Genomic DNA, 9514 nt, shown 5'->3' on the forward strand with positions numbered 1-9514 from the left:
TCAGTGATTTGCTTACACATATGTGTGTGTACCACACGCATTCACAGTGTCCATGGAGATCACAATGGCCCAGACACCTCCTCTCTCCAGCTCCCAGTATATGGGTCTTAGGAAATTTTGAATCTCCCATAATGAAGGATCCCCCAGAGATATTTCATGATGTTCCTTGTTATTCTCTAACTAGAAAATGTCATCCACTGTCTCGTGTAGGAAATACGAAATCTCCAGCTGGTAGCACTGTTTTGGAAAGTTCTGGAAACTTTGAGAGGTCGGGCCTAACTGAAGGAAATTCGCCACTGACAATACCTTTGGCAGACTTGGTGCAGGTTCCTGTCTACCATGAGGAGGGCAACTTCTCCATACCTACCTCTATGATGTTCTGCCAATTAGAACATGGGCTATGGACTGAAATCTCTCAAACCATGAGCTAAAGCAAAGTTTCTCTCACCTTAGGCTATGCTTTGACAGGCATTTTATCACCACACTGCAAAGTCTGACTACTAGACTCCTCACAGGCTGCCATCTTCATCCTCCTGCCCACCTTACGTACCTTGAGCTATACTATATTGTGCTCACTACTGCCTTCATACAGGAAAGGCTCAGCCCTTTCTTCCTGGGACTTTGAGACAATGACACTTCATAATGAGAAACCATAGTCTGGTCCTATTGTAGGGCTAGCCAGATGCATCAAATGTGGCCCCAGCAGGGTTCTCGTCGAGTACAAGCCACACCCCTCATTTCCCCTCCTGCACTCATTAGTCAGTAACCCTTCCTTTCCTTCAAATCGGGCCAGAGTTCCCTTGCTGTCATGACCTTTGCAGTCCTCCTGAGGCTGAATGACATTTAAATAAACATAAAATTTAAATAAACAAATATTCTAGAGAAGTGGGTATGAACAGAATGTCTAAGATTTGCACACAAAGAAGAGAGGAAAATTACACAGAAGTTTAGAAAGTATCTAAATTAGTGCTCCTATGGTAAATGAAACAAAACAGTCAAAACACACACACACACACACACACACACACACACACACACCCCACAGAGACATACAGGAATGCACATGGAGACACATACCACAGAATTATTCAGGAATGCACATGCAAACACGCTTGTGCGCGCACACACACACAACACAGAGGGATGCAGGAATGCTTATGCACACAAATACACATTCACATATCTATCGAATTGCCTTAGTTTATCCTGTGTGGGAGCAGCAGGGTATGGATGCAAATGAATTTCCCTGTATTTCTCTTGGCAGTGTGACCATATTTAGTATAACATCCAGTAAAGCAGAAATTTTAATTAAGTTTATGGCCTGACCATCTGTATTTATTTAGAATTTCGTTCTTCTTCAAAGCAAAAATGTGAACCTGGCTTTAGACCTAGAAATAGCTCAGGCTACACTGAAAGGCATTATCAACAAATGGTGGCTGTGTGGTCTGAAATACAAAGCCGTGGGACCCATTGTCAAAATATCACAGGCACCTGAATATGAATCACACAGTCACTATTCATTCTGCTACATACACTTTGGGAAGGACTGAAGGGAAATTTCATACACTTCCAAGGGAAGAAAAGATATGTTTTATTTATTGCTATGGGTTTTGTCATATAGGCACTGTTCTACTGCTGTGAAGAGATACCGTGACCAAGACAATGCTTATTAAAAGCAACAGGGGCTGGCTTACAACGTCAGAGATTTAATCCATTAGCACCATGACAAAGGGCATGGGAGCATGCGTGGTGCTGGAGGAACTTCCTGGGAAAGGGTGGTTAAGAGAGACAGACAGACACAGAAGACAAATAGACTGAGCCTGGCAGAGACTTTTGACACCTGGAATCTCACCTCCAATTCCTCCGACATCTTTTGAAGCCTTTCAAAGAATTCCACCCCCTGGTGACTGAGCATCCAAGCACAAGAGCCTGTGTAGGACAATCTTAGTCAAGCCATCACAAGTTTCAATATTGCTTTCTCTTTAAGCCCAAGTTCTTTCTGTTAATAGCCTCATGGCATTCATATTCAAAAGAACAAATAAGAACAGCAAATCGGGGGCTAAAGAGCTAGTCCAGTGGGTAAATGTGCCACGATACCTGACAATATGAGTTCGATTCCAGATCCCACAGTGAAAAGAGAGAACCGACTCCTAGAGATTGTCTTCTGACCTCTGCATGCATTGTTTGGCAGTCATGCACTCTCTCTCTCTCTCTCTCTCTCTCTCTCTCTCTCTCTCTCTCTCTCTCTCTTTCTCTCTCTCTCTCTCTCTCTCTCTCTAATAGTAATAAATAACAATGCATTTTAATGTAATAATTATAAATACTGCTCACATACATTTCTAAAAGGTGTATCTCGATGCAGTGGCAAACTGCTCTCCCACAGTCCCTTGAGGAGATGAACTGTAATACACCTTTTTAATTTTCTTTGCTCTCTCAAAGGAAAAAGCAGATGCCAGATTGCAATAGCAAACAGAGGTAGGAGCCTTAGCAGTGCTTCCTGGCATCCACTCAAATGCTCAAGGTGGCACTGGGCAGAAGTCACAGTACAGCTATTAATGTTGTGGGTTTGAGACTCCGGCTCCCAACAGAGTCAGTTTAAAGGAGCAAAGTGTTATCTGAGGTCTTCTTTCCAGAGGGTGTCAGCCCATCAAGGCAGAGCAGACACGGGAAGCAGAGACCGGGTACCTACCCTTCATATGCCTGGCCCCAGTGGCTTTCTTCCACTTGCCAGGTCCCCAGCTAGGGACATGTCTGATTCAAGCTACAAAAGGCACAAACAACCCAGATGGTATAGCTCTGTATAGGTCCCTAGTTTGCTTTGAGAGAAGGACATTGTTCACCTAGACAGGGAAAAAATGTATCCTTTTCCTGTACCACAAAACCAAGTTCACATGTAACATGAGTCAGAAGCCATGTAGAACAATAGGGCAGTGTCCTATTACATACCTGTTGCTTTTTTTTAGTCTGTTCAGACTCAAGTAGAAGGTGAAAAATCACAGAGTGTTCTTTATGGGGAATACTTTGAAGAAGGCTATCTGCCGGCTGCACTCCCACATAGAGTCAGTCTGAGAAAATAAGTTTGCTACAGGGAATAGAGAAAAGGAGATCATACCTAGAACCACAGGAGGCATCACTTCTGCTGAGAAAAGCTGGGGTAGCCCCAGCTTCTTGCTACATCCACTCAGAGTGAGAAAGATGATGAGGTGGATTTCATCAACAAAGTACAAGTAGAAAAAGCTTGTGAGATACATACATATTTGTACACACATATGTATACACACATAAACATACACATATATATGCACACACGTGTGTGTAAATGTGTATGACTTCAGATATATACATATATGTATTTGTATATGTGGATATATACATATATGTACATATATACATGTGTATAAATATATACACAAATACATATGTGTGTGTGTGTGTGTGTGTGTGTGTTTAAATCTGGCTTCACAAATAGGTCTACGATGACATATTTTCATTATCTTCTAGAATTAACTCATGTAGAGATTAAGTCTGAGATAAGGCCAATTTATAACCTTTTAACATGAGTCTTTTGTTTTATCTTTCTTGCCGAATTTTTCTTTAATGTTGTGATTTTCTAGCTTATGTGGTGCATAGATATGTTTGTAAAGCCTTGAAAATGTTCTCCTGGGTGTAATCCAGCTTTGCGTTTCTCTTCCTACAGCCAGTTCATCTACTCATTAAGGTTGGACCATGAGATCTATTGCCCAGGGATGGGGCTGTTGGTATCCAAGAAGATTCCTGAACACTGAAAGAGGAAGGCGTTTTGCAAAGAGGTTGTTGGCAGTAAGAAGCAGGTGTGATGGAAACGAGGGGAGCAGGGAGAGTTCCCAGGGTATAGGGCCACTAGGGAGGCTGCTGCTCACTCACAGGTCTGGACAACCTTTCCACACACATCTGCACACTTACATCCTTTCTCTTCCTTGTCCCCTCTGCAGAGGGGCGTTCCTTACCCACCTGCCCCCACTCGCACCCCATTCCTGTGCCCCCTCTTTCTTTCTTCCTCTTCTTCCTTCTCTACAGCATGCATCCATCCTGGCTGACCCAAGGCACAATGTCTGACTCTCAGCACCCCATCAGTGCCTAAGACCTCTCAGATCTGGGTCCAGCTCAGACTGGGCTGCTCGCGGTGTATCTGTCGGCAATTAGCTCATTCCTCTAAAGTGCGTGAGGTCTCTGAAAAGGAATCATCCCTAGATTCTACTTGAGGAAATTTCTAGATACGTATTTGTTCGCCTGACCGGGATTTATGTGAAAGAAATCCAAAAGCAGACATTGAAGCTGAGGAAATGAGGGCCTGCGGGGACCCCCACTGAGGATCTGCAGGCTGAGACAGAGCAGGACCCAACCACACCTCCCTTACCTCCTCGCCTCCAAGGAGCTTCCCCTCTGTTTTCCAGCACCAGGAAGTGGGCTTGTGAAGCCATATCCTGCAACTTGGCTGGAGGAAATCATCAGCGTGTTTAGTGCCCACTGAACACAATTAACAAACAGTGTTCCCTTCCGGCGATTGCTGTTCAAAGCTACACCAGTCCTGCTGTTCAGATACAAAACCCAAATTACTTTTAACGGTATATTTTCCTGCACAAAAGGATGACATAATGGGACATGATCACCCCCCCCCCCTTTTTTTTTTCTGCCCTGGAACACAGATGGTGACACATGGCACCTTTAAGTCATAATGAGAGTCCGGAGTCACCAGAGTTTAATTAGGAGCTGTGACTGACCTATCTAATCGGCTGCACAATGCCTGTGATCTGTCCCTCAGCTTCTGCACAAATTCCTTTGGAGGAGACAAGGAGAAAAAGGAGGTGGGAGAAGGAGGGAGAGAAGGGAGGAGGAGGAAGAGGAGGCAAGTGATTATAAAGAAAAGCATCCAAGTAAAAAGAATAAAATATTTCTCCAGGGGACTGAATTTTAAGTGATAGTTTCTCCCTGTGTCATATGAAAGGGAGATATTTTTAACTTATTTAAGAAACCAGAATGTGCAATTTTATATTTATCATGTATTTGCAACTATGCAAAAATACAGTGAACAAAAAAAATGAACAGTTTTTTTTTTATTTTATGCATGTGTGTGTTTTGTTTGTTTTGTTTTCCATACCACATATAGGCAGTGCCCAAGGAGGCCAGAGAGAATGTTACATATATATATATATATATATATATATATATATATATATATATATATATATATATATATATATATATATATATAATATTTGCAATAGGAAAACATATTTCCTAAAATAAGGAGGTGACATGAGCTACTACTTGGCTCCCCAAAAGAACCTGCTAATTACACACAACTCTCATTTTCTTCAAAACTGATCAAATGGTTTTTGACTCATCCTTGCATTAGAAGCCAATGAATTTTAGTTGCAAAGGGTTACATTTGGGGGCTAGAGAGATTACTCAGGAGGTAAGAGCACTGGTGGCTCTTCCAGAGGACCTGGGGATCAATCCCCAGAACCCACATGGCAGCTCACAGCTGTCTGTAACTCCAGTTCCAGGGGATCCAGCACCCTCACACAAAAACGCATCCAAACACCAGTGCACATGAAATGAAAATGAATAATTTTTAAAAGAGTTATATTTCTTTTAAAGAACTTTAAATTATACATAAGTATTTTTGTGTGTATGTATCTATCTGTGTGTGACTTCATGCACATGCCTTTGTGTGTCTATGTGTCTATCTGTGTGTGGACATATTCTTGTACATCCAGATGCTCAAAGAGACCAGAAGAGAGCATTATATCTCCCGAAACTGGAGTTACAGTCAGTTTTGAGCTGCTGGATCCGGAAGCCACCCGGTGTGAGTCCTCTGCAAGAGCAGCAAGCACTTTTACCTCCGGGTCATCTTTCCAGCAGCCTTGTATAACATTTTAGAGTTCCCACTGTACATGTAACTTTTCTGGGGCATTAGGGAACTGGGCAGAGTAAGAACAATATGACATAGAGCTCAGAGTCTGAAGTTAGGAACTTCACAGAGCCAAGAAGCTTCCCTTTAAACTCATGGTGTGCCCTACAAGGAGACAGGTGTTTAACACTGGGAAATCAACATCCCGTCCAATATGGACTCTGCACATGGATGGAGATGTGAGCAAGAGAACTGCCCATGCAGCACACACTGAGAAATGACTTGCTCCTGAAACCGGGAAGGGCACCATGTTATAGGTGTATCATGATGAACTGATACTGTACAAGCTCTGTATATTAAAATCATATCAGAAAGGCCAAGCCCAAGAATTTATTAGATCAGGTGAAGGAAAGCATGCAGCTCCTTTACCCAGACCCCAGAAAGAAGTGAACTCCTAGCACTTGAATGGCAACTATTCACTTTGGTCTGCCCTCTGACCACCCAGTATATGCAGCCGAGAATCCCCAACTGTCCCGGCTTTTATCAGTCCCTGCCGTTGACACAGCTTACTTACCTGCTATCTGCCATGCTGAGTGGCTCTCCAAAGGTTTCTCCTGCCAGATGGCTGGTATTCAAAAAGCCTCGACCTTCAGGAAAACCCACCTCCTGCCGCCAGCAATACAGTGCATCAGAACCCAGTCAGACATCAGTGTCTGTCCCCTCATGGGCCATTTGGTCTGACACAATGCCAAGAGAACTTTAGATACCGAATCTTAAGCCTCCAGCCCCACCCTGTGCTACCTTCAGCCCAGGGACATTGGACTCCCTGTGCTCCCTCTCCTGGGGTAAGTGTTTGCCAACTCCCTGGGAATAAAATGGTTTGTAGAATCATGGAAACATGGTCTACACGATACCCTGCCAAGATAGCACTCACAGTGAACCCTGCTTCTGCTCCGCCCACCAGGCCTGCATCCTGGTGTCAGGCACCCTGCTGTCTAACCCTTTCCATTTCTGAAAGCAAGGCTGCCTTCCCTTTACTTTCTCAATGGATATTGGTCATTTCGGTCTGAAATGGAAGTCAAGACACACCTTGTCCATCTAGGTTTGCCAAGCTGCCCATAATAACCCTGTCTCAAAATTATCTGGAGCCTAGCTGAAGATTCATTTTTACTTTCACGTGTACAAGTGTTTTGTTTACACATATGTAAGTGTTCTGCATGTGTAACTTGTATCTGTCTTCAGAGGCCAGAAGAGGATGCTGGATCCCATGGAACTGCAGTTATAGATAGTTGTAAGGCAAATAGGTTCTGGAAACCAAACCCAGGTCCTCTGAAAGAACAGCAAGTGTATTTGATTGCAGAGCCATTTCTCAAGCCCGCTAGAGCCCAGCTTTTTAAACTATGTGTTACAGTGCCACATGTGATCACATAACCCAGTGTGGGAGTTGGGGGGAATTTGACAACAGTACAAAATTTCAGACCATATGTCCTAACTGGTTTTGTGTCAACTTGACACAAGCTAGAGTTATCACAGAGAAAGGAGCCTCAGTTAAGGAAATGCCTCCATGAGATCCAGCTGTAAGACATTTTCTCAACTGGGGGGGGGGGGAGAGCCCATTGTGGGTGGAGCCATCCCTGGGCTGGTAGACCTGGGTTCTATAAGAAAGCAGGCTGAGCAAGCCAGGGGAAGCAAGCCAGTAAGTGACATCCCTCCATGCCTCTGCATCAGCTCCTGCTTCCTGACCTGCTTGGGTTCCAGTCCTAACTTCCTTTGGTGATGAACAGAGATAGGAAAGTGTAAGCTGAATAAACCCTTTCCTCCCCAACTTGCTTCTTGGTTGTGATGTTTTGCACAGGAATAGAAACCCTGACGAGGACATCATACAATGATCAAAAGCTAATTAAGATTAAACTTGTGATGACTCTATTGTACTTTCAGCAGCGCCCACATTTGTTGCATCACATGATTTCACTACCGTCTTGGCTCTGCAGACATGTGCAGAACATAGCATCACTCTATGCGGTGCCAACTGAGTCTTCCAAAAGCATGTCAGCCCAGACTCAAAAGTATTGAACTGCGACTTGCAGAGTTCTTACCATCTAAACAAAATTTTCTGTTCTTACAAAACAAAATGGCTTAATTACAGAAAACAATATTTTCTCACCACTATTGCTTAGCATATAAAAATCAAATTAACTTATGGACTGCATTGTGTTAGAAAGTTTGGTTTTAAAAATATCTGACTTGAGTTTCATATAAAAAAACACTGAGTAAGTCTTGGTCTTTATTCAATGATTTTTTTTTTTTAGTTCAGGGATACATAAGTAAAACTCCCTGGCTATGCAGATGGGGTTAGCCTTGAATTCACAGAGATCTCTGTGTCTCTCTGTCTTTCTCTGTCTCTCTGTGTCTCTCTGTCTTTCTCTGTCTCTCTGTGTCTCTCTCTGTGTCTCTGTCTCTCTTTGTCTCTCTCTCTGTGTCTCTGTGTCTCTCTGTCTCTCTCTCTGTCTCTCTCTCTCTGTCTCTCTCTCTGTCTCTCTGTCTCTGTCTCTGTCTCTGTCTCTCTCTCTCTCTCTCTCTCTCTCTCTCTCTCTCTCTCTCTCTCTCTCTCTGTTACTACTAAAGGTATACACTAGCACCTGGGCTTTCTCATCTCTTACAGAAAACAGGTGTTGGATGCCCTGATAACCTCTTATAAATCTGAGCCCATATGCAAGATTTCAGACTTTATTTTTGCCATTAAACATAGGACTACAAAAATGAGATAAAACAGTATGATAGATTAGAGCAATATGGAAGAACAGATCTAAGTTTTAAAAACATCACAATGTTTATTACTGTTTTGCGCTTTCCCTTTGTACTGAAATGACATTACTTTGTTCCAAGAATAACAAATCATTTGTCATCCACACTATATTTTCTTCCAAATAATATAGCTAGTGATATAGGATGGATTTATCGACAAAAAGACTTTCCAGGCCTCAAAATTTGTGAGATAACATATTTAAGCTTAGTGATTAATAGCAGTTACAGGAACAGCTGAAGTTTTAAAGTCTAAAAAAAAAAGCCTTTAAGTTACTACAGGTCTGTTCATATGGGTTATAAATATGGGGAAATATGCAATTCCATTGCATGTAGTAATTTTAAAATGTCTTTTGTTTTATTTTAAATATTACACTGCTCATGGAATAGAAAAATGATTCGTGGATTGCAGCTTATATAAGAACTATAAGAATCATCAGTATTTTTATTTTAGAACAACAGAATTATAGAGTTTTAAGGTTAAAGAAACCTTAAAAAATCATAAGACCTGGGCCTTGTGATGCCCATGTAATGTTTAATTTTAAAATACTAAACTCTGCATGAATCTTCTGAACCACTAATTCCATTTCAAAGAATTTATAGGCCTATGTATAAGGATCTGTGTATAGACACACCACAGCCTTTTCTAGAGTAGCATAAAATTGGCAAAGGCCTAGGATGCCAAGATCAGTGAGATGTCGTGTTCCATAGGTAAAGACTTCTACTCACTAAAGCCATGCTTGTTGACATGGGAAAGCATCACCATCTCTTGTTAAGTAAACAAATAAAAAGGCCAGGGAGGACATTCTCCTAAGATGA

This window comes from Micromys minutus (genome assembly GCF_963924665.1).
Source record: "Micromys minutus genome assembly, chromosome: 18".
Taxonomy (NCBI): Eukaryota; Metazoa; Chordata; class Mammalia; order Rodentia; family Muridae; genus Micromys; species Micromys minutus.